This window comes from Bombina bombina, chromosome 1 (genome assembly GCF_027579735.1).
Source record: "Bombina bombina isolate aBomBom1 chromosome 1, aBomBom1.pri, whole genome shotgun sequence".
Taxonomy (NCBI): Eukaryota; Metazoa; Chordata; class Amphibia; order Anura; family Bombinatoridae; genus Bombina; species Bombina bombina.
This window is the reverse complement of record NC_069499.1, coordinates 1,336,643,186-1,336,666,616: the sequence shown is the minus strand read 5'-3', so window position 1 is coordinate 1,336,666,616 and position 23,431 is coordinate 1,336,643,186. Positions and strand designations below refer to the sequence as shown.

At 42.5% G+C, this 23,431-nt stretch overlaps 1 protein-coding gene and 2 non-coding genes across 3 annotated transcripts in view; all 3 read left to right on the top strand.

The window, feature by feature from the left end:
• The window catches only part of VAC14 (VAC14 component of PIKFYVE complex), a 371,973-nt gene that overhangs the window by 102,565 nt on the left and 245,977 nt on the right, over positions 1-23,431 (top strand). The gene's annotated exons all lie outside the window — the stretch shown is intronic.
• TRNAG-GCC (transfer RNA glycine (anticodon GCC)) lies at positions 9,257-9,327 on the top strand. The gene has a single exon. It is a non-coding gene; the product is annotated as a tRNA-Gly (tRNA).
• Positions 10,245-10,315, top strand: TRNAG-GCC (transfer RNA glycine (anticodon GCC)). Its single transcript has one exon. It is a non-coding gene; the product is annotated as a tRNA-Gly (tRNA).

The window sequence follows — 23,431 nt, the reverse complement described above, 5'->3', positions numbered from 1 at the left end:
TCCTCTACTCCCTCGACTGATTGCCAAAATCAAACAGGAGAGAGCATCGGTGATCTTGATCGTGCCTGCGTGGCCACGCAGGACCTGGTATGCAGACCTGGTGGACATGTCATCCTTTCCACCTTGGCCTCTGAGACAAGACCTTCTACTACAAGGTCCTTTCAATCATCCAAATCTAATTTCTCTGAGACTGACTGCCTGGAGATTGAACGCTTGATTTTATCAAGGCGTGGCTTCTCCGAGTCAGTCATTGATACCTTAATACAGGCACGAAAGCCTGTAACCAGGAAAATCTACCATAAGATATGGCGCAAATATCTTCATTAGTGTGAATCCAAGAATTACTCATGGAGTAAGGTTAGGATTCCTAGGATATTGTCCTTTCTCCAAGAGGGTTTGAATAAAGGATTATTAGCTAGTTCTTTAAAGGGACAGATTTCTGCTCTGTCTATCCTTTTGCACAAGCGTCTGGCAGAGGTTCCAGACGTCCAGGCATTTTGTCAGGCTTTGGTTAGAATTAAGCCTGTGTTTAAACCGGTTGCTCCTCCATGGAGCTTAAACTTGGTTCTTAAGGTTCTTCAAGGAGTTCCGTTTGAACCCCTTCATTCCATTGATATCAAACTTTTATCTTGGAAAGTTCTGTTTTTGATGGCTATTTCCTCGGCTCGTAGAGTCTCTGAGTTATCAGCTTTATAATGTGATTCTCCTTATCTGATTTTCCATACAGATAAAGTAGTTCTGCGTACAAAACCTGGGTTTTTACCTAAGGTAGTTTCCAACAAGAATATCAATCAAGAGATTTTTGTTCCATCATTGTGTCCTAATCCTTCTTCAAAGACGGAACGTCTTTTACATAATTTGGACGTAGTCCGTGCTTTAAAGTTTTACTTACAAGCGACTAAAGATTTTCGTCAAACTTCATCCCTGTTTGTTGTTTACTCTGGACAGAGGAGAGGTCAAAAGGCTTCGGCAACCTCTCTTTCTTTTTGGCTTCGGAGCGTAATACGCTTAGGCTATGAGACTGCTGGACAGCAGCCCCCTGAAAGGATTACAGCTCATTCTACTAGAGCTGTGGCTTCCACCTGGGCCTTTAAAAATGAGGCTTCTGTTGAACAGATTTGCAAAGCGGCGACTTGGTCTTCGCTTCATACCTTTTCAAAATTTTACAAATTTGATACTTTTGCTTCTTCGGAGGCTATTTTTGTGAGAAAGGTTCTACAGGCAGTGGTCCCTTCCGTTTAAGTACCTGCCTTGTCCCTCCCTTCATCCGTGTACTTTAGCTTTGGTATTGGTATCCCACAAGTAATGGATGATCCGTGGACTGGATACACCTAACAAGAGAAAACATAATTTATGCTTACCTGATAAATTTATTTCTCTTGTGGTGTATCCAGTCCACGGCCCGCCCTGTCCTTTTAAGGCAGGTCTAAATTTTAAACTACAGTCACCACTGCACCCTATGGTTTCTCCTTTCTCGGCTAGTTTCGGTCGTAATGGATGATCCGTGGACTGGATACACCACAAGAGAAATACATTTATCAGGTAAGCATAAATTATGTTTTTGCAGCAGGCTCAGTTTGAGCCATTGCTTTCCATAGATATTAAGTTAACTTGGAAAGGTTTGTTTCTTATTGCTCTCTCTTCTGCTCGGAGAGTTTTGGAACTCTCAGCTTTGCAGTGTGATTCGCCTTATCTTATTTTTCATGCTGATAAGCTAGTTCTTCGTACGAAGTTAGGTTTTCTTCCTAAAGTGGTGTCAGTAGAAAATGTAATCAGGAAATTGTTGTTCCTTCTCTATGTGCTAATCCTTCTTCTCATAAGTAACCTATGTTGCACAACCTGGATGTTGTGCATGCTCTGAAATTCTACCTATAGGCGACTAAGGATTTTCAACCGGTCTTCTGCCCTGTTTGTTTGTTTCTTAGGGAAACATAAGGGTCAGAGAGCTACTGCTACTTCTCTTTCTCTCTGGTTGAGAAGTATTATTTGTTTCGCTTATGAGACTGCTGGTCAGCAGCCTCCTGAGAGAATTACGGCTCATTCCACGAGACCTGTTTCCTCTTCTTTGGCTTTCAAAAATGAAGCTTCTGTGGAACAGATTTGCAAGGCGGCAACTTGGTCCTCTTTACATACTTTTTAAATTTTTTATAAATTTGATACTTTTGCCTCGGCTGAGGCCTCTTTTGGGAGAAAGGTTCTTCAAGCGGTGGTGCCTTCTGTTTAGGTCTGCCTCTCTTGTCCCTCCATAGTCATCTGTGTCCTCTAGCTTGGGTATTGGTTCCCAACAGTAATATATGATGTCGTGGGCTCACCATTTCTTAGGAAAGAAATACAAATTAATGCTTACCTGATAAATTTATTTATTTCCGGATATGGTGAGTCCACGACCCCGCCCATGATTTCAAGACAGTTTTTTTTTTTTTTGTCTAAACCTCAGGCACCTCTACACCTTTAGTATTAATATTTAGTATTACTCCTTTTTGTTTTCCATTTCCCTACGGTTAAATGACTGGGGTTTGTGGGATGAGGAGTGATACTTAACAGCTTGGCTGTGGTGCTCTTTGCCTCCTCCTGCTGTCCAGGAGTGATATTCTCAACAGTAAATGATGACGTTGTAGACTCGCCATATCCGGAAATACAGATTTTCAGGTAAGCATAAATTTTGCTTTTTAGATAAGAGGCGACCATCAAGGGTTTAGAAATTAGCTGACTGCCTCCTTATCTCAGATCTATTGACAGATTTATATTTCAGGCAATTAGTGCTGACTCTTAAATAACTCCACGTGTGTGAGCACAATTTTTTTTATATGAAATACATGAACTAATTCCCTCTAGCTGTGCAAAACTGTAAAATGCTTCAGATAAGAGGCGGCCTTCAAGGGCTTAGAAATTAGCATATGAGCCTATCTAGGTTTAGCTTTCAACTAAGAATACGAAGAAAACAAAACAAATTTGATGATAAAAGCAAATTAGACTGAATCATGAAAACTTAATTTAGACTTTACTTTACTTTTTAAAGGACCACCAAATACATGCAAGTGCATAATAAAAAAACAATGCAATAACAATCTGAATTTCACAAAAGCATTAGATTTTTTTTTTCCTGTCAGCCAATCACAGAATAGTATATGCATACCCTGTGAGTTTGTGCACATGCTCAGTAGGAGCTGGTGCCTAATAAATTGTGCATATAAAATTATTGTTCAAAATTTGGTAATGGAAGTAAATTGGAAAGTTTCTTAAAATGGTGTGCTCTTTTTCAATCATGAAAGATTAATTTCTTTTTTAATTCACGATGAGTCCACAGATCATCTTAATTACTATTGGGATATTCACCTCCTGGTCAGCAGGAGGCGGCAAAGAGCACCACAGCAAAGCTTTTAAATAGCTGCTCCCTTCCCTCCCACTCCAGTCATTCTCTTTGCCTACGTTAGTGATAGGAAGTGGTAAAGTGAGGTGTTAGTATAGATTCTTCAATCAAGAGTTTATTATTTTTAAAGTAGTGCAAGATTGTGCTGCTTTGTCCTGGGGTGTAGCCGTAGTCCATATCAGTCTTTTCAGTAGAGCATTGGTGGCTTTAGAGCAATGGGAACTTGTGGGACATAATTCTCACTTCACCTCCCATACTGATGCTGCCCTACTTCTGACATACTGAGAGTTCTTACTCCGTTTTCTTTTATCGCAGGTCCAAAGGAAGGAGAGAACTTCTTAAACCTGGAGCTGCTTTCACTGTCGGGCAGATGAGGAGGTAATTGCTGACATTAGTATCTGATGGACAATTCTCAGACACTGAGGCACTTGACTCTCATGGGACCATAAAGAGACTCATGGATTGGGTACTTTATTAGACAGTAACTGTGCGGGCACTGGGGCTGATAGCTTTGGCTGTGTGGTTCTCATCTCCCGGCGCGTTTAGTAATTCATGCGACCGGGAGATGGCTTACTTTGGCACGCCCACGATGGGCGGTTCTAGGAAAAAGATTTGCGCGCCGTTTCTGGCTTCCTTTTTCCTGTAGGGAACAGTTTGCGCGCCCTTTCTGTTTTTACTGTTTGTATCCTCTGCGCTCTTCATAAGCGCTTGTTTGGTCTCTGCTGCGCATCGCTGATAGAAGGGAGCGACATCCTTCAGAGGTCTGGATGCGTTGTTTATCCTGCAGAGTTCCGGTTCTGGGTACATCTCGTGTCTAAGCAGTGAGGCAGTAAGGTAGGTACCTCAGCAGGGTTCTGTTGAGGTGTAGAGGTGTACATAAGAGCTAATATTTAATGTTGTATTAAATTAAATAAAATAAAATAAAAAGTTTTCCGGTTTAACATTTAAAGAGGCACTAACGTTTTATTGTCAGTTTTAAATTGGATCAAAACATTGCCAAAATTTGTGAACTATTGTGAAGTTAAGATGGACCAAGAGTCTTTGCAAGCTATCACTTGTTCTTTATGTTTTAATGCCAATGTGGAACCACCAATCCATTTTTGTTCCTCATGTATTGAGAGGACTTTAAGCTATAGGGACAGACTTTTTGCTGAACCATCATTTACTTAAGAGGATGCTGTTCAGGAGTGTAATTCCAATGATCAATGTATAACCACAGCTTTCTCCTCAAGCGTCCCAAGGTTTACCGCCCTCACAAGCAGTGCCCTGCACTTCCACTATAACTCCTTCAGGGGTTACTTTACAAGACATTGCTTCCCTCATGTCGTCTGCAGTTTCTGATGCGTTGTCTGCTTTTCCAATGTTACAAGGAAAGCGTAAAAGGAAAACCAGGCATTCAGTAAGTTCTGATGCAATTGTTGCAATTTCGCAGGTACCCTCCCAAGGACACAAAGAGGAGGGTACTGCTGCAGTATCTGAGGGGAGATCTCAGATTCAGGAAGTGCTTTGCCTCTGACAGATTCGGAGGTTTTAACCTTTAGGTTTAAACTAGAACACCTCCGCCTGTTTCTTAGGGAGGTTTTAGTTACTTTGGATGATTGTGACTCTACAGTTGTGATTGTCCCTGAGAAGTTTAGTAAATTGGACAGCTACTTTGAGGTTATAGCAGGTAAAGTGGATCATTGGGAACAAATTAAAGGGGAGACATTTTTTGAGTAGACTGTCCCTTTAAGGAGGCTTGTCAAACAGTTCCTAAGTTGGAAGGGGCCATTTCTACCTTAGCCAAGCGAGGTACTATTCTCATAGAGGATAGTTGTGCTTTCAAGGACCCTATGGATAAGAAGTTAGAGGGCCTTCTTAAGAAGATTTATGTTCACCAGGGTTTGCAATGGCAACCTACTACGTGCATTGCTACCGTCACTAGTGCGGCGGCCTATTGGTTTGATGCATTGTTTGAGTCTCTCAGGACTGAGACTTCCTTAGAAGAGATCCAGGACAGGATAAAGGCTCTGAAGCTTGCCAATGCCTTTATTACGGATGCTTCCCTTCAAATTATTAAGCTGGGAGCTAAGATTTCAGGTTTCTTTATTCTTGCCCGCAGAGAAACCTTGGTCTGCGCATGTGTCTTCTAAGTCTAAGCTTCTGGCTATTCCTTACAAGGGGAAGACCTTGTTTGGACCTGGCCTAACAGAGATTATCTCTGATATCACGGGAGGTAAGGGTCATCTTCTTCCTCAAGATAAGAGAAACAAGCAGAAAGGACAACAGAGTAATTTTCGTTCCTTTTGAAACTTCAAAGGAAATTCTTCCTCTTCTCCTCTAAGCAGGAACAAGCTAAGCCTGCATGGAGATCTAACCAGTCTTGGACTAAGGGAAAGCAGTCCAAGAAGCCTTCTGTCGAATCCAAGACTGCATGAAGGGCATGCCCCCGATCTGCAGACCAGATAAAGAGAGAGGCGTTTTTACATTGTGTAAGAGACCTCTCCGTCCTGGGAATAATTGTTCCCATTCCAGTTCAGGAACAGGGTCTGGGGTTTTATTCCAATCTGTTTGTGGTTCCCAAAAAGGATGGAACTTTCAGACTTATTTTAGACCTCAAGAGCCTAAACAAATTCCTAAGGGTTCCGTCCTTCAAGATGGAAACTATTCGTTCCATTCTTCCCTTAATCCAGGAGCCTCAATTCATGACAACAGTGTATTTAAAGGACGCTTACCTGCATGTTTCTATTCACAGGGACCATCACAGTTTCCTAAGGTTTGCCTTCCAGGACAAACTCTTTCAGTTCGTGGCTCTTCCTTTCGGCCTGGCCACTGCTCCCAGAATTTTCACAACAATTCTGGGGTCTCTTTTGGCGGTGCTTCAGTCACGGGGCATCGGGTGGCGCCTTATCTAGATGACATTCTGGTTCAGGCTCCAACCTTTCAACAAGCAGTATGTTACACCGAAACAGTGTTATCTTTCCTGAGAACTCACGGGTGGAAAATAAATTTGGAAAAGAGTTCCTTAGGTCCAGACAGAAGTCAGGAAATCAAAGATTGTCGATACTTGCCTAGTCCTTCAGTCTACTCTCTGGCCGTCAGTAGCTCAGTGTATGGAGGTAATCAGGCTGATGGTAGCGGCAAGGGGCATCATCCCGTTTGCTCGGTTCCATCTCAGACCTCTGCAGTTAAGCATGCTCAGACAATGGAACGGAGATTATGCGGACTTGTCTCCTTGAATATCTCTGGATCAGGAGACAATGGATTCTCTTCTTTGGTGGTTGTCTCTGGATCATCTCTCCCAAGGAACATGCTTTCGCAGACCAGCATGGGTGATTGTGACAACAGACGCCAGCCTTCTAGGATGGGGAGCAGTATGGGGTTCCCTAAAGGCTCAGGGAATTTGGACTCAGTCAGAGTCTATTCTTCCTATAAACATTCTAGAATTGAGAGCGATCTACAATGCTCTTCTTGCCTGGCCTCAGTTAGCCATGGTCCAGTTTATCAGGTTCCAGTCAGACAACATAACTTCAGTGGCTTACATCAATCATCAGGGAGGAACGAGGAGTTCCTTGGCGATTACAGAGGTAGCCAAGATAATTCAGTGGGCGGAGGCCCATTTGTGCTGTCTATCAGCGATCCACATCCCAGGGGTGGACAACTGGGAGGCGCACTTCCTGAACAGGCAGACCTTTCATCCGGGGGAGTGGGAGCTCCATCCGGAAGTGTTCTCCGACCTGATTCTCAAGTGGGGTCAGCCAGAATTAGATCTCATGGCATCGCGGCAGAATGCAAAGCTCCCGAGAAACGGATCGAGGTCCAGAGACCCCCAGGAGGCTCTGATAGATGCTCTGGCGGTTCCTTGGACCTTCAAGCTAGCATACCTATTTCCTCCGTTTGCACTTCTTCCTCGGGTAATAGCTCAAATCAAACAGGAGAGGGCCTCAGTGATTCTCATAGCACCGGCCTGGCCTCGCAGGATTTGGTATGCGGATCTGGTGAAGATGATGTCTCTGCCACCTTGGAGACTCCTGTTGAGGAAGGATCTTCTCATTCAGGGGCCCTTCCTTCATCCAAATCTAGTTTCTCTGAAGCTGACTGCTTGGAGATTGAACGCTTAATCTTATCCAAGCGGGGGTTTTCTGAGCCGGTCATAGAGACCATGATTCAGGCCCGTAAGCCTGTAACTAGGAAGATTTACCATAAAAGTTAGGCGTAAATATCTTTTTTGGTGTGAATCCAAGGGTTCTCATGAAATAGAGTTAGGATTCCTAGAATTTTGTCTTTTATCCAAGAGAGTTTGGAGAAAGGTTTATCGACGACTTCCCTAAAGGGTCGAATCTCAGCTTTATCTATTTTGTTACACAAACGTCTGGCGGATGTTCCAGATGTACAGTCTTTTTGTCAGGCCTTGGTCAGAATCAGGCCTGTGTTTAAACCAGTTACTCCTCCTTGGAGTCTTAATTTAGTTCTCAGTGTCCTTCAGGGGGTTCCGTTTGAGCCTATGCATTCCTTAGATATTAAGTTATTATCTTGGAAGGTTTTGTTTCTTGTTGTTATTTCTTCAGCTTGTAGAGTGTCAGAGCTGTCGGCATTGCAGTACGAATATCATTACCTTATTTTCCATTCAGATAAGTTAGTGTTGTGTACTAGATTAGGATTTCTTCCTAAGGTTGTTTCTGATCGGAACATTAATCAGGAGATTGTTGTTCCTTCTTTGTATCCTAATCTTTCTTGTAAGAAGGAACGGCTTCTACACAATTTGGACGTAGTTTTACCTGCAGGCGACTAAGGATTATCGTCAGTCTTCTTCTCTGTTTGTGGTTTTCTCGGGAAAACGTAAGGGACAGAAAGCTACGGCTACTTCTCTTTCTTTTTGGCTGAGGAGTATCATACATTTTGCATATGAGACTGCTGGACATCAGCCTCCCGAGAGGGTTACAGCTCATTCCATGAGAGCTGTTGCTTCCTCATAGGCATTCAAAAATTAAGCTTCTATGGAACAAATTTGCAAGGCTGCAACTTGGTCCTCTCTTCACACTTTTTGAAAGTTTTACAAATTTGACACTTTTGCTTCGGCTGAGGCAGCTTTTGGGAGAAAAGTTCTTCAAGCAGTGGTGCCTTCCTTTTAGGTTCCCTGTCTTGTCCCTCCCGTATCATCTGTGTACTCTAGCTTGGGTATTGGATCCCAATAGTAATTAAGATGATCCATGTACTCATCGTGTCTTAAAAAAAGAAAAGAAAATTTATGCTTACCTTATAAATGTATTTATTTTTTGACACGATGAGTCCACGGCCCGCCCTGTTCTTTTAGACAGGTTGTTAATTATTATAAACTTCAAACACCTCTGCACCTTGGTTTTTCTTTTCTTTCCTTAACTTCGGTCGAATGACTGGAGTGGAAGGGAAGGGAGGAGCTATTTAACAGCTTTGCTATGGTTCTCTTTGCCGCCTCCTGCTGACCAGGAGGTGAATATCCCAATAGTAATTAAGATGATCCGTGGACTCGCGCCTTAAAAATGAAATACATTTATCAGGTAAGCATAAGTTTTCTTTTTATCTTGAATGTCCCTTTAAATGAGAAGATCCATAGCAATGAAAGTGCAAGTAGCATTTCCTCTCAATCTTCCCATTCTGGAAACATTCTTTCTGCTTAATTTTGAGGTGTTCCTAGAAAAAAAAAACTTTTTAGGGCAATAAACTGATAAAATTGAAAAATAGTAACCTTTAGGCATCTAAATGGAGTAATATTTTAACTGCTGGTTTTATCATACTGAGTGTAGCTATTTTGACTGGATTCGGTTTAACATATGTTTCTGATTAGAATGGTGATGTTACAGGATCAGATTTCACACAGCAGTTTGAAGTAGAAGAAGACAGCTGTTTGTTAAGTTTACAACAGCTGTAGCATTGGTGGTTCAGTGGTAGAATTCTCGCCTGCCACGCGGGAGGCCCGGGTTCGATTCCCGGCCAATGCAAAGCAAATTTTTGTTATGCCAAATTTTGTTACCACTGTTTTTTCTCTGTTCTGTTAAGCAATGTAAAATCAGAAAGGCAGTAAAATTGCAGAATGTGTCCTACAGGTTGACATTTGGACTTAAAAATCTGTCTTTTGGGTACTTAAAGGACCACTAAATACAATATAGTAGCATATTCAAAACATGCATAATAAAAAAAAACAATGCATAAGCACTTAGTTTAAATTTAGATTTTTTTTCTGACATTTTCCTTACTAATACATCATGCAATTGGTCAATCGCCTATATATATATATATATATATATATATATATATATATATATATACAGTATGTATGTGTTCTTTAAATGTATTCTCCACTTTGTTCAGGAGATTTTAAAAATTAACTTTTGAAACTTGAATTTACACTGCAGATTTCCATCTTTTTATCCTCCTGTTCCTTTTAATGTATTTTTCTGTTTGGTGATGTGGCATGTGACATATGATTTTGTATGTATAACACTACAACTGTATTTTGTGATGTCCAGCTGTAGTAGCATTGGTGGTTTTGTGGTAGATTTCTCGCCTACCATGATTTGATCATTAGCCAATGCAATTGAATTTTATTTATATATTTTTGGCAGCAAATATTGTTTTTTGTGCTGTGTCCTGGAGGGTGGTTTCCTGTAGAATGCAAGTGTGATTTCTTCTATTTATAAATTCATCATCTGATCATACAAATCTGCCCTCAACCTATAAACTATAATTTTACATATGGCATATGGGGGGGGGGGGGGTATGTACAGCGCTAGTCAAATAGGATGTTTAGTTGTGCAAATACAAACCTATACACCTAATTCATATAGCTGCATTTTTCCTACAAATTTCACTGAATTTCCATTCAAATAAACAGCTGTCGGTGTGTAGTACAGCTGTAGCATTGGTGGTTCAGTGGTAGAATTCTCGCCTGCCACGCGGGAGGCCCGGGTTCGATTCCCGGCCAATGCAAAGCATATTTTTGTTATGCCGAAATTTGTTACCACTACTTTTTTTTTCTGTTTTGTTAGGCAATGTAAAATCAGAAATGCAGAAAAATTGCAGTATGCGTCCTGCAGGTTGACATTTCGACTGTTTTAAATATCTGTCCTAGTATATTCAATAAATGCATAATCAAAAGACAACTCAAAAGCACTTAGTCTGAGTGAATTTCAAAAAGAGTAGTAGTAATTTTGCTATACTTGTCTACGGAGCTTTCCATGCATTTCTGTATGTGAAGGAGAGCCAAGCTCAGTGCAGTATATTATATTTTACATTACTTTAAGCTTTAGATTGGGTCCTTTTATTATTATTACATAAAATATTTACACTTTCTATTTTATATTTTAATACATTTAGATTTAGATCCAGCAGTGAATTTACAAATTCTGGAATACTGTGTGTTATTTTAGCAAATTAGGATAATACTTTGTATATTTCTGTGTATTTTTTGCAAATTACATTGCCTTTTGTATTTTCTCTAACGTGAAATAAAACAGAGCTTCAGAAAGTGGGAGGGACAGGGCAGTTTCCAAAGTATGTCTGAAGCTCTCTCACAATTCTTGTGAAATGCTCTATGTATTTTAAACAAGTTCACTGATTTTTCTCGCCAGCTGTATGCAAGTGGAGTTTGCTCATATTTCACAATACACTTATTTAACTGACAGAAATGTAATATATACTAAACTAATGGCAAAAACAAGTTAAATTGTAGTGAAGACATTTTAGTTTAATTTTCTGCAGACTGAATCTATATCAGTCCCAGGGGTACTGTTAACTTCTCTCTACTCTGTGAAATTCTGTATCCCAGAGAGCCTTATTAGTTTCTATGGAAGGCATCTCTCTGGACTTTCAGGTTTTGTAATTTTTCTTAAAGAATTCAGTAAGTTCAGCCCCTGTGAAGTCTGCACTATAATTTCTCTCCAAACTAGAGAATCTTTGCTTATCAGGCCCATAGATAGTAATGAAGTTCTCTGGGAAACTGAAGCTGTCAGTTTTAAGTTTTATTTAAATAGAACAAATACAAAGTGACATGCCAAAAGATGCACGTAAATATACAAAGTATGATCCTAATTTGTTAAAGTTAAACAGAAATTGTCAAAGCATAATCAGATTATGTAAAATCACAATCCTAAATACACTACTGTATACAAAATTAAACAGAAAGTGCAAAGTTTAAATGTAATAAAAAATATTCTCAAGTGCAAAGTAATATAAAATACAAATCACAAAGTGTAAATGCTGCAGAAATCTCAAGTTATGCAGTGCTATATTGCACTGGGCTTGTCTTTCCTTCACATACAGAAATGCAGGGAACACCCCTTGGAGAAGTAAAGCAAATCTGTATCACTCACCTTCCCACAAACCCCAGTCATTCTTTATGCCTCTGTCAATGGAGGACGTGAAGTTTTGGTGTCTGATGAAAATGGAATTCCCTTCGCTTCAAGCAAGATTTTTGGGTCAAGCCGTACTCCACGTTAATCTCTTCTGTAAGGGTAGTGGTTAGGAACGTGTAAGGTGGGCCTCACTGCGTTTTCCTAACATATTTGCTGCCCTAGTATAGAAAGTCAGAGTAGGTTTACTCTGTTCTTTCTCTTTCTACAGGTCTCTGTGAGGAGTATGTGTCCTCTCATATCGTGTAAGCTGTCCTCCTGCCGGACGGCTAGATACAGGTCCATGATAGATGTGGCCATCTATCACACCTAGAAGCGCTCCTGCCCTACTACAGATCAGGTATGTGCCTTTTTTTATCTTCCAGGTGGGAGGACTGCACTTATACTTTATATGGTCAAAGATCCCTAGTGGGGATTAGCACCTATCCCTTTTATCTACCATATATAAGGGATTTAATTTGGGCAGTGGAGTCTATTTCTCTTGCAAGGTGTATCCAGTCCACGGATTCATCCTTACTTGTGGGATATTCTCCTTCCCTACAGGAAGTGGCAAAGAGAGCACACAGCAGAGCTGTCCATATAGCTCCCCCCTAGCTCCACCCCCAGTCATTCTCTTTGCTGCGTTAACGCACTAGGTTCTCTCTCAGGGAGGGTAAAGTGAATGTGGTGTTAGAATTGTAGTTTTATATCTTCAATCAAGAGTTTGTTATATTTAAATGGTACCGGTTTGTACTATTTACTCTCTAGCAGAAAAGTGATGAAGATTTCTGCTGAGAGGAAAATGATTTTAGCATGTTGTAACTAAAATCCACTGCTGTTCCCACACAGGACTGAGGAGTACTAGAAAACTTCAGTTGGGGGGAACAGTTTGCAGGCTTGACTGCAATGAGGTATGTTCAGTCATTTATTTCTAGACAAGACTGAGATAATGCTAGAAGACTGACAAGATCCCCATGTGGGGAGGGTAAGCTATGTTCTGAGATTTAGTATAGAATTGAATGCTTACATGACGGGGCTAAATAGGCTGGTTGACACTAATGCAGGGCAATCGATTATTTATTAAGAAATACTCATTGGAGACACCTTTTTAAGCACTTTGGAGTGTTTTACTGGGGTTATATCCACATGGCATAAATTTAGTCACTTAGAAGTGATTTTTGTAGGCCTCACAACTCCTGAGTGGAGTGGGAGAGGCCTAATTTAGCTTGAAAGACAAGTTCATGCTGCTTCACATGGAGGGCCCTGCTGCTGATTGAGGGCCTAGAAGAAGCTTTGTTTCCCCAAAATTGATCCCTAAGGGCAGGTAGGGCCACAGCAGTAAGCTGTGGCAAGGTGCTGTAGTTTGTTAACCGGTTGTTGGCTTTAGGCTGCTCCGGTTTGGGCATTAAGGGGTTTATCGTTCTGAAACTTGCTGTGCAATCATATTAAAGCCTTAGGTACATACTGTGAAAATTTCAAAAGGATTGGTGCATTTTTCACTGTTTTCGTAAAATTGTGTGCTCTTGTTGGCTTTAGGCTGCTCCGGTTTGGGCATTAAGGGGTTAATAGTTCTGAAACTTGCTGTGCAATCATATTAAAGCATTAGGTACATACTGTGAAAATTTCTTAAAGGCACAGTAACTTTTTTTCAAATTGTGTTTTTTATTTGATTAAAGTGTTTTCCAAGCTTGCTTGTGTATGCTACTAGTCTGTTCAATGTGTTTAGAAGCCATGGTGGAACCCCCTCTCAGAATGTGTCCCAATTGCACTAATATGCCTATACACTTTAAAGATCATATTGTTGCACTTAAAAATGTGGCCCAAGATGATTCTCAGACTGAAGGTAATGAGGATAGTCCGTCTACCTCTCCCCATGTGTCACAACCAGTTACGCCCGTGCAAGCGACGCTTAGTGCCTCTAGTGCGTCTGCCCCTATTACATTGCAACAACTAGCGACAGTTATGGATAATTCCCTTGCTGCCTTTCTATCCAAACTGCCAGTTTTTCCTACAAAGCGTGATAGCTCTGTTTTAAGAACAGATTATGAGCAGTCTGAAGCTTTGGTAGCCTTATCTGATGTACCCTCACAACGCTCTGAAATGTAGGTGAGGGATTTGATGTCTGAGGGAGAAATTTCCGATTCAGGAAAGGTTTCTCATCAGGCAGAGTCAGATTCATTAGTATTTAAATTTAAATTGGAACACCTCCGCGTTTTGCTCAGGGAGGTATTAGCTACTCTGGATGATTGTGACCCTATGGTGGTCCCAGAGAAGTTGTGTAGAATGGACAAGTACCTAGAGGTATACACTGATGCATTTCTGATCCCTAAGAGGGTCGCGGATATTGTTACTAGGGAGTGGGATAGACCAGATGTCCCTTTTGTCCCCCCACCTATTTTTAAGAAAATGTTCCCCATAACTGACCCTAGGCGGGACTCGTGGCAGACGGTCCCTAAGGTAGAGGGGGCTGTTTCGACACTTGCTAAGCGCGCACAACCATACCAATTGAAGACAGTTGTGTTTTTAAAGATCCTATGGATAAAAAGTTAGAAGGTTTACTTAAGAAAATCTTTGTTCAACAAGGCTTTCTTCTCCAACCTATTGCCTGCATTGTTCCTGTAACTACTGCAGCGGCTTTCTGGTTTGAGGCGCTGGAGGAGTCGCTCCAGACGGAGACCTCATATGACGAAATTATGGATAGAATTAAGGCTCTAAAGCTGGCTAATTCATTTATCACAGATGCCGCTTTGCAATTAGCTAAGTTGGCGGCAAAAAATTCAGGCTTTGCCATTATGGCACGCAGAGCGCTTTGGCTCAAGTCATGGTCGGCCGATGTGTCATCAAAATCCAAATAGTTAAATATCCCTTTCAAGGGAAAGACCCTTTTCGGGCCAGAATTGAAAGAGATTATTTCAGAAATCACCGGGGGAAAGGGCCATGCTCTCCCCCAGGACAAGCCTTTTAAGGCTAAAAACAAAGCTAATTTTCGTTCCTTTCGTAATTTCAGGAGCGGTCCCGCTTCAGCCTCTACAGCTGCAAAGCAAGAGGGTAGCGCTTCACAGCCGAAGGCAACCTGGAAGCCTTATCAGGGCTGGAACAAGGGTAAACAGGCCAAAAAGCCTGCAGCTGCTACCAAGACAGCATGATGGGGTAGCCCCCGATCTGGAACCGGATCTAGTAGGGGGCAGACTTTCTCTCTTCGCTTAGGCCTGGGCAAGAGATGTTCTCGATCCCTGGGCTTTAGAGATTGTTACCCAGGGATATCTTCTAGAATTCAATGACTCCCCTCCAAGGGGAAGGTTCCATATTTCTCGTCTGTCTACAGACACGACAAAGAAAGAGGCGTTCTTACGCTGTGTAGAAGACCTACATACAATGGGAGTGATCCACCCAGTTCCAATTGCGGAACAAGGGCTGGGGTTTTACTCAAACCTGTTTGTGGTTCCCAAAAAAGAAGGAACTTTCAGACCAATCCTGGATCTCAAATTTCTAAACAAATTCCTCAGTCTCATCATTCAAGATGGAGACCATTCGGACAATCTTACCAATGATCCAGGAAGGTCAATATATGATTACCATGGATCTAAAGGATGCGTACCTGCATATCCTAATCCACAAAGATCATCATCAGTTCCTCCGGTTCGCTTTTCTAGACAAGCATTACCAGCTCGTGGCTCTTCCATTCGGTTAAGCCACTGCTCCCAGAATTTTCACAAAGGTGCTAGGGTCCCTTCTGGCGCTTCTAAGACCGCGAGGCATAGCAGTGGCGCCTTATTTGGACGACATCTTAATTCAGGCGCCGTCTTTTCACAGAGCCAAGGCTCACACAGAGATTGTATTGGCCTTTCTAAGGTCTCACGGGTGGAAGGTGAACATCAAAAAGAGTTCCCTGTCCCCACTCACAAGGGTTCCCATCCTAGGAACACCAATAGATTCGGTAGAAATGAAAATATTTCTGACGGAGGTCAGAAAGTTGAAACTTTTAACTACTTGCCGAGTTCTTCATTCCATTCCTCGGCCATCTGTAGCTCAATCTGAGGGCGATTTTCAACGCGCTTCAGGTATGGCCTCAACTAGCTGCGGCCAAATTCATAAGATTTCAGTCGGACAACATTACGACTGTAGCTTACTTCAATCATCAGGGGGTAACAAAGAGTTCTCTAGCGATGAGGGAAGTAACCAAAATAATCAGGCGGGCGGAGGCCCACTCCTGCCATCTCTCAGCAATTCACATCCCAGGTATAGACAACTGGGAGGCAGGTTTTCTAAGTCGTCAGACTTTTCACCCGGGGGAGTGGGAACTCCACCCGGAGGTATTTGCACAGCTGACTCAGCTATGGGGCATTCCAGAGTTGGACCTGATGGCGTCCCGTCAGAACACCAAGCTTCCTCTCTACGTATCCAGGTCCCGGGACCCCAAGGCGGCATTGATAGATGCTCTAGTAGCGCCTTGGTCCTTCAATCTGGCTTATGTTTTCCCACCGTTTCCTCTTCTCCCTCGTCTGATCGCCAGAATCAAGCAGGAGAAGGCGTCAGTGATTTTGATAGCGCCTGCGTGGCCACGCAGGACTTGGTATGCAGACCTAGTGGACATGTCATCTGTGCCACCATGGACACTGCCAATGAGGCAGGACCTTCTAATACAGGGTCCGTTCAAGCATCCAAATCTAGTTTCTCTACGTCTGACTGCTTGGAGATTGAACGCTTAATTCTTTCAAAGCGTGGTTTTTCAGAGTCAGTTATAGATACTCTGATCCAGGCTAGAAAGCCTGTCACCAGGAAAGTCTACCAAGACTAAGATATGGTGGAAATATCTTTGTTGGCGTGAATCCAAGGGTTACTCATGGAGTAAGATTAGGATTCCCAGGATATTGTCTTTTCTCCAAGACGGTTTGGAGAAAGGATTGTCGGCTAGTTCTTTAAAGGGACAGATATCTGCTCTGTCTATCCTTTTGCACAAGCGTCTGGCAGAGGTACCGGACGTTCAAAAGCGTTTGCACAGGCTTTAGTCAGAATCAAGCCTGTCTATAAACCTGTGGCTCCGCCATGGAGTGTAAATCTAGTTCTTTCAGTTCTTCAAGGGGTTCCGTTTGAACCTTTACTATCCATAGATATTAAGTTGTTATCTTGGAAAGTTTTGTTTTTGGTAGCTATCTCTTCTGCTCGAAGAGTCTCAGAATTATCTGCTTTACAGTGTGATTCACCTTATCTGGTGTAACACGCAGATAAGGTAGTTTTGCGTACCAAACCTGGTTTTCTTCCTAAAGTTGTTTCTAACAAGAATATTAACCAGGAAATAGTTGTTCCTTCTCTGTGTCCTAACCCATCTTCGAAGAAGGAACGTCTTTTGCATAATCTTGATGTAGTTCGTGCTTTAAAGTTCTATTTACAAGCAACTTGTTATCTATTCTGGTAAGAGGAGAGGTCAGAAAGCGACTGCTACCTCTCTTTCCTTTTGGCTGAAAAGCATCATCCGTTTGGCCTATGAGACTGCTGGCCAGCAGCCTCCTGAAAGAATTACTGCTCATTCTACCAGAGCAGTGGCTTCCACATGGGCTTTCAAAAATGAGGCTTCTGTTGAACAGATTTGTAAGGCAGCGACTTGGTCTTCACTGCATACTTTTGCCAAATTTTATAAATTCGATACTTTTGCTTCTTCGGAGGCTATTTTTGGGAGAAAGGTTTTGCAAGCAGTGGTGCCTTACGTTTAAGGTACCTGTCTTGTTCCCTCCCTTCATCCGTGTCCTAAAGCTTTGGTATTGGTATCCCACAAGTAAGGATGAATCCGTGGACTGGATACACCTTGCAAGAGAAAACAGAATTTATGCTTACCTGATAAATTACTTTCTCTTGCGGTGTATCCAGTCCACGGCCCGCCCTGGCAATTAAGTCAGGTTTAAAAATGTTTTGTTTAAACTACAGTCACCACTGCACCCTATGGTTTCTCCTTTGGCTTCTTATCCTTTGGTCGAATGACTGGTGGGTGGAGCTAGGGGGGGAGCTATATGGACAGCTCTGCTGTGTGCTGTCTTTGCCACTTCCTGTAGGGAAGGAGAATATCCCACAAGTAAGGATGAATCCGTGGACTGGATACACCGCAAGAGAAAGTAATTTATCAGGTAAGCATAAATTCTGTTTATTAATAAAAAAAAATTCTACCCATTGTGGTGTACCCAATGTAGAGAGGGGTTTGACTTAAATATTAGGAGTGACAGTCTTCTTTTTCAGAGTCAGTCTACAGTGGATAACAGGATCAGTTGCTTTTTCCTCAATGGCTGTAATTTAGCTAATACTGTGGCCAGTATGCTTGGAGAAGTCAAGTAGGTTTGGTGACTGCCCTAATTGTATATATTGAACTCTGAAATTGCAATCTCTGTTTGAGCTCTGTTTTAGGTGCTGCTGTTCAGGGCCGCTTTTAGAGCGGGCAATTTACTGCATTTGCGGTGCACATTTATCTTTGGCGCTGATGTTAAATTAGTGCCGTTATTCCATCTTACTTTGTTTTAATGGGCGCTGCTGTACAGGGCCGCTTTCAGAGGGAGTAGTTTGCCGCTTTTGCGGTTTCTTATATTTGTAGGCGCAGACATTAGAATAGAGCCGTTACTCAATTTCACTCTGTTTTAATGGGCGCTGCTGTACAGGGCCGCTTTCAGAGGGAATAATTTACTGCCTTTGCAGTTTCATATATTTGTAGGCGCAGATGTTAGAATGGCGCAGTTACTCTATTTCACTCAGCTTTAATGGGCGTTGCTGTACATGGCTGCTTCCAGAGAGAGTACTTTGCCACATTCGCGGCTATACATATATAGGTGGCACAGATGTCAAAATGGCGCCGTTATATTATTGCACTTCAGGCACTGATGTTTGGGTGCCGGTGTATGGGGACAATTGCAGCTTTCAATTTAGGAAGCTGCACGATGGAGTATGTTTTAGCTAGCAGCAGACTAGCCGCTGACTCTAATACTTTTGCTGCTGCTTCAGTTGAGGGATGAGTGCCATCTCTTACAAGTTGGGCTGTTTGCGGTATGTGGCCACTTTACCTTTATAAGTTTTCTTATATCAACTTACTAGTTTGGTAACTAGGATAGTTGATATTGAGAGTTGATTTTCTCTATTAAGAGTTCATATTCATTCTGTAGGCTGAGATCTGTTTTTACGTGGGGGTTAATAATTTCCTGCCGCATGCCAGAGGTGCACTTGTGTTTAATTGCACTTGTGTTCAGTCCCCCTGCCTTATTCTTTTAATGGTTTTACCTTATATTTTCTCTTAAGGTTATCTTTTATTGAGCTGGTGTGATATCACAGCTCTTTGCAGTCTGTATTCACTAGTTTGAATTATGAAGCAGGATATTTATGGGCTTTTTCCTGTGTCCTCTGCGCTTATTTTGTACACCTTCCTGACTTGAAGTACTTTGATGTCCTTTAGTTCAGGTGTAATGATGGTAACTTGTATTCCTCTGTAGTTTAGAGGACCATGGTTTTTATTTGTTTATCTAAATAAAAGACCAATTCTCAGTGTCTATTTTCTCTTGTTAAGTGTATCCAGTCCACGGATCATCCATTACTTGTGGGATATTCTCCTTCCCAACAGGAAGTTGCAAGAGGATCACCCACAGCAGAGCTGCTATATAGCTCCTCCCCTCACTGCCATATCCCGTCATTCTCTTGCAACTCTCAACTAAGATGGAGGTCGTAAGAGGACTGTGGTGTTTTATACTTAGTTTATTTCTTCAATCAAAAGTTTGTTATTTTTAAATGTTGCCTGCGTTTTCTATAATCTTAGCAGAAGTAACTAAGATCCTTTGCTGTTCTCACATATTCTGAGGAGTGAGGTAACTTCAGAGGGGGAATAGCATGCAGGTTTTCCTGTAATAAGGTATGTGCAGTTAAAATATTTTTCTAGGGATGGAATTTGCTAGAAAATGCTGCTGATACCGAAGTAATGTAAGTAAAGCCTTAAATGCAGTGATAGCGACTGGTATCAGGCTTATTAATAGAGATACATACTCTTATAAAAGTGTATTTTAAAACGTTTGCTGGCATGTTTAATCGTTTTTTACATATGTTTGGTGATAAAACTTATTGGGGCCTAGTTTTTTCCACGTGGCTGGCTTGAATTTTGCCTAGAAACAGTTCCCTGAGGCTTCCCACTGTTGTAATATGAGTGGGAGGGGCCTATTTTGGCGTTTTTTTTTGCACAGCAAAAATTACAGACACAGACATCCAGCTTCTTCCTGCATGATCCAGGACTTCTCTGAAGGGCTCAAAAGGCTTCAAAAGTCGTATTGAGGGAGGTAAAAAGCCACAGTAGAGCTGTGGCAGTTGTTGTGACTGTTTAAAAAACGTTTTTGTCATTTGTTATTCCGTTTTTGGTATTAAGGGGTTAATCATCCATTTGCAAGTGGGTGCAATGCTCTGCTAACTTATTACATACACTGTAAAAATGTCGTTAATGTAACTGCATTTTTTCACTGTTATTTCAAAATTTGGGAAAATTTGTGTTTCTTAAAGGCGCAGTAACGTTTTTTATATTGCTTGTAAATAAATAAATAGTGTTTTCCAAGCTTGCTAGTCTCATTGCTAGTCTGTTTAAACATGTCTGACACAGAGGAACCTACTTGTTCATTATGTTTGAAAGCCATGGTGGAGCCCCATAGGAGAATGTGTACTAAATGTATTGATTTCACCTTAAACAGTAAAGATCAGTCTTTATCTATAAAAGAATTATCACCAGAGGGTTCTGTCGAGGGGGAAGTTATGCCGACTAACTCTCCCCACGTGTCAGACCCTTCGCCTCCCGCTCAGGGGACGCACGCTAATATGGCGCCAATTACATCAGGGACGCCCATAGCGATTACCTTGCAGGACATGGCTGCAATCATGAATAATACCCTGTCAGAGGTATTATCTAGATTGCCTGAATTAAGAGGCAAGCGCGATAGCTCTGGGGTTAGTAAAAAAAAAAAAAAAAGATACAGAGTGCGCAAATGCTGTTAGAGCCATGTCTGATACTGCGTCACAGTATGCAGAACATGAGGACGGAGAGCTTCAGTCTGTGGGTGACATCTCTGACTCGGGGAAACCTGATTCAGAGATTTCTAATTTTAAATTTAAGCTTGAGAACCTCCGTGTATTACTTGGGGAGGTATTAGCTGCTCTGAATGACTGTAACACAGTTGCAATTCCAGAGAAATTGTGTAGGCTGGATAGATACTATGTGGTGCCGGTGTGTACTGACGTTTTTCCTATACCTAAAAGGCTTACAGAAATTATTAGCAAGGAGTGGGATAGACCCGGTGTGCCCTTTTCCCCACCTCCTATATTTAGAATTTTTTTTCCAATAGACGCCACTACACGGGACTTATGGCAGACGGTCCCTAAGGTGGAGGGAGCAGTTTCTACTTTAGCAAAGCGTACCACTATCCCGGTTGAGGACAGTTGTGCTTTTTCAGATCCAATGGATAAAAATTGGAGGGTTACCTTAAGAAAATGTTTATTCAACAAGGTTTTATTTTACAGCCCCTTGCATGCATTGCGCCTGTCACTGCTGCGGCGGCATTCTGGTTTGAGGCCCTGGAAGAGGCCATCCAGACAGCTCCATTGAATGAAATATTTGACAAGCTTAGAACGCTTAAGCTAGCTAACTCATTTGTTTCTGATGCCATTGTTCATTTGACTAAACTAACGGCTAAGAATTCCGGATTCGCCATCCAGGCGCGTAGGGCGCTATGGCTTAAATCCTGGTCAGCTGACGTGACTTCAAAGTCTAAATTACTCAGCATTCCTTTCAAGGGGCAGACCTTATTCGGGCCTGGCTTGAAGGAAATTATTGCTGACATTACTGGAGGCAAGGGTCATACCCTTCCTCAGGACAGGGCTAAATCAAAGGCCAAACAGTCTAATTTTCGTGCCTTTCGAAATTTCAAGGCAGGAGCAGCATCAACTTCCTCCGCTTCAAAACAAGAGGGAACTGTTGCTCATTCCAGACAGGCCTGGAAACCTAACCAGTCCTGGAACAAGGGCAAGCATGCCAGAAAGCCTGCTGCTGCCCCCAAGACAGCATGAAGGAACGGCCCCCTCTCCGGAAACGGATCTAGTGGGGGGCAGACTTTCTCTCTTCGCCCAGGCGTGGGCAAAAGAGGTTCAGGATCCCTGGGTGTTGGAGATCATATCTCAGGGATATCTTCTCGACTTCAAAGCTTCTCCTCCAGAAGGGAGATTTCATCTTTCAAGGTTATCATCAAACCAGATAAAGAAAGAGGCATTCCTAAGCTGTGTGCAAGACCTCCTAGTAATGGGAGTGATCCATCCAGTTCCGCGGACGGAACAAGGACAGGGATTTTATTCAAATCTGTTTGTGGTTCCCAAGAAAGAGGGAACCTTCAGACCAATCTTGGATCTAAAGATCTTAAACAAATTCCTAAGAGTTCCATCATTCAAAATGGAAACTATTCGGACCATCCTACCCATGATCCAAGAGGGTCAGTACATGACCACAGTGGACTTAAAGGATGCCTACCTTCACATACTGATTCATCATCGGTTCCTAAGGTTTGCCTTTCTAGATAGGCATTACCAATTTGTAGCTCTTCCCTTCGGGTTGGCCACTGCCCCGAGAATTTTTACAAAGGTTCTGGGCTCACTTCTGGCGGTTCTAAGACCGCGAGGCATAGCGGTGGCTCCGTATCTAGACGACATCCTGATACAGGCGTCAAGCTTTCAAATTGCCAAGTCTCATACAGAGATAGTTCTGGCATTTCTGAGGTCGCATGGGTGGAAAGTGAACGTGCAAAAGAGTTCTCTATCACCACTCACAAGAGTCTCCTTCCTAGGGACTCTTATAGATTCTGTAGAGATGAAAATTTACCTGACGGAGTCCAGGTTATCAAAACTTCTAAATGCTTGCCGTGTCCTTCATTCCATTCCACGCCCGTCAGTGGCTCAGTGCATGGAAGTAATCGGCTTAATGGTAGCGGCAATGGACATAGTGCCATTTGCGCGCCTGCATCTCAGACCGCTGCAATTATGCATGCTAAGTCAGTGGAATGGGGATTACTCAGATTTGTCCCCTCTACTAAATCTGGATCAAGAGACCAGAGATTCTCTTCTATGGTGGCTTTCTCGGGTCCATCTGTCCAAGGGTATGACCTTTCGCATTCCAGATTGTACCAACAGATGCCAGCCTTCTAGGTTGGGGCGCAGTCTGGAACTCCCTGAAGGCTCAGGGATCGTGGACTCAGGAGGAGAAACTCCTCCCAATAAATATTCTGGAGTTAAGAGCAATATTCAAGGCTCTTCTAGCTTGGCCTCAGTTAGCAACACTGAGGTTCATCAGATATCAGTCGGACAACATCACGACTGTGGCTTACATCAACCATCAAGGGGGAACCAGGAGTTCCCTAGCGATGTTGGAAGTCTCAAAGATAATTCGCTGGGCAGAGTCTCACTCTTGCCACCTGTCAGCGATCCACATCCCAGGCGTAGAGAACTGGGAGGCGGATTTTCTAAGTCGTCAGACTTTTCATCCGGGGGAGTGGGAACTCCATCCGGAGGTGTTTGCTCAACTGGTCCATCGTTGGGGCAAACCAGAACTGGATCTCATGGCGTCTCGCCAGAACGCCAAGCTTCCTTGTTACGGATCCAGGTCCAGGGACCCGGGAGCAACGCTGATAGATGCTCTAGCAGCTCCTTGGTTCTTCAACCTGGCCTATGTGTT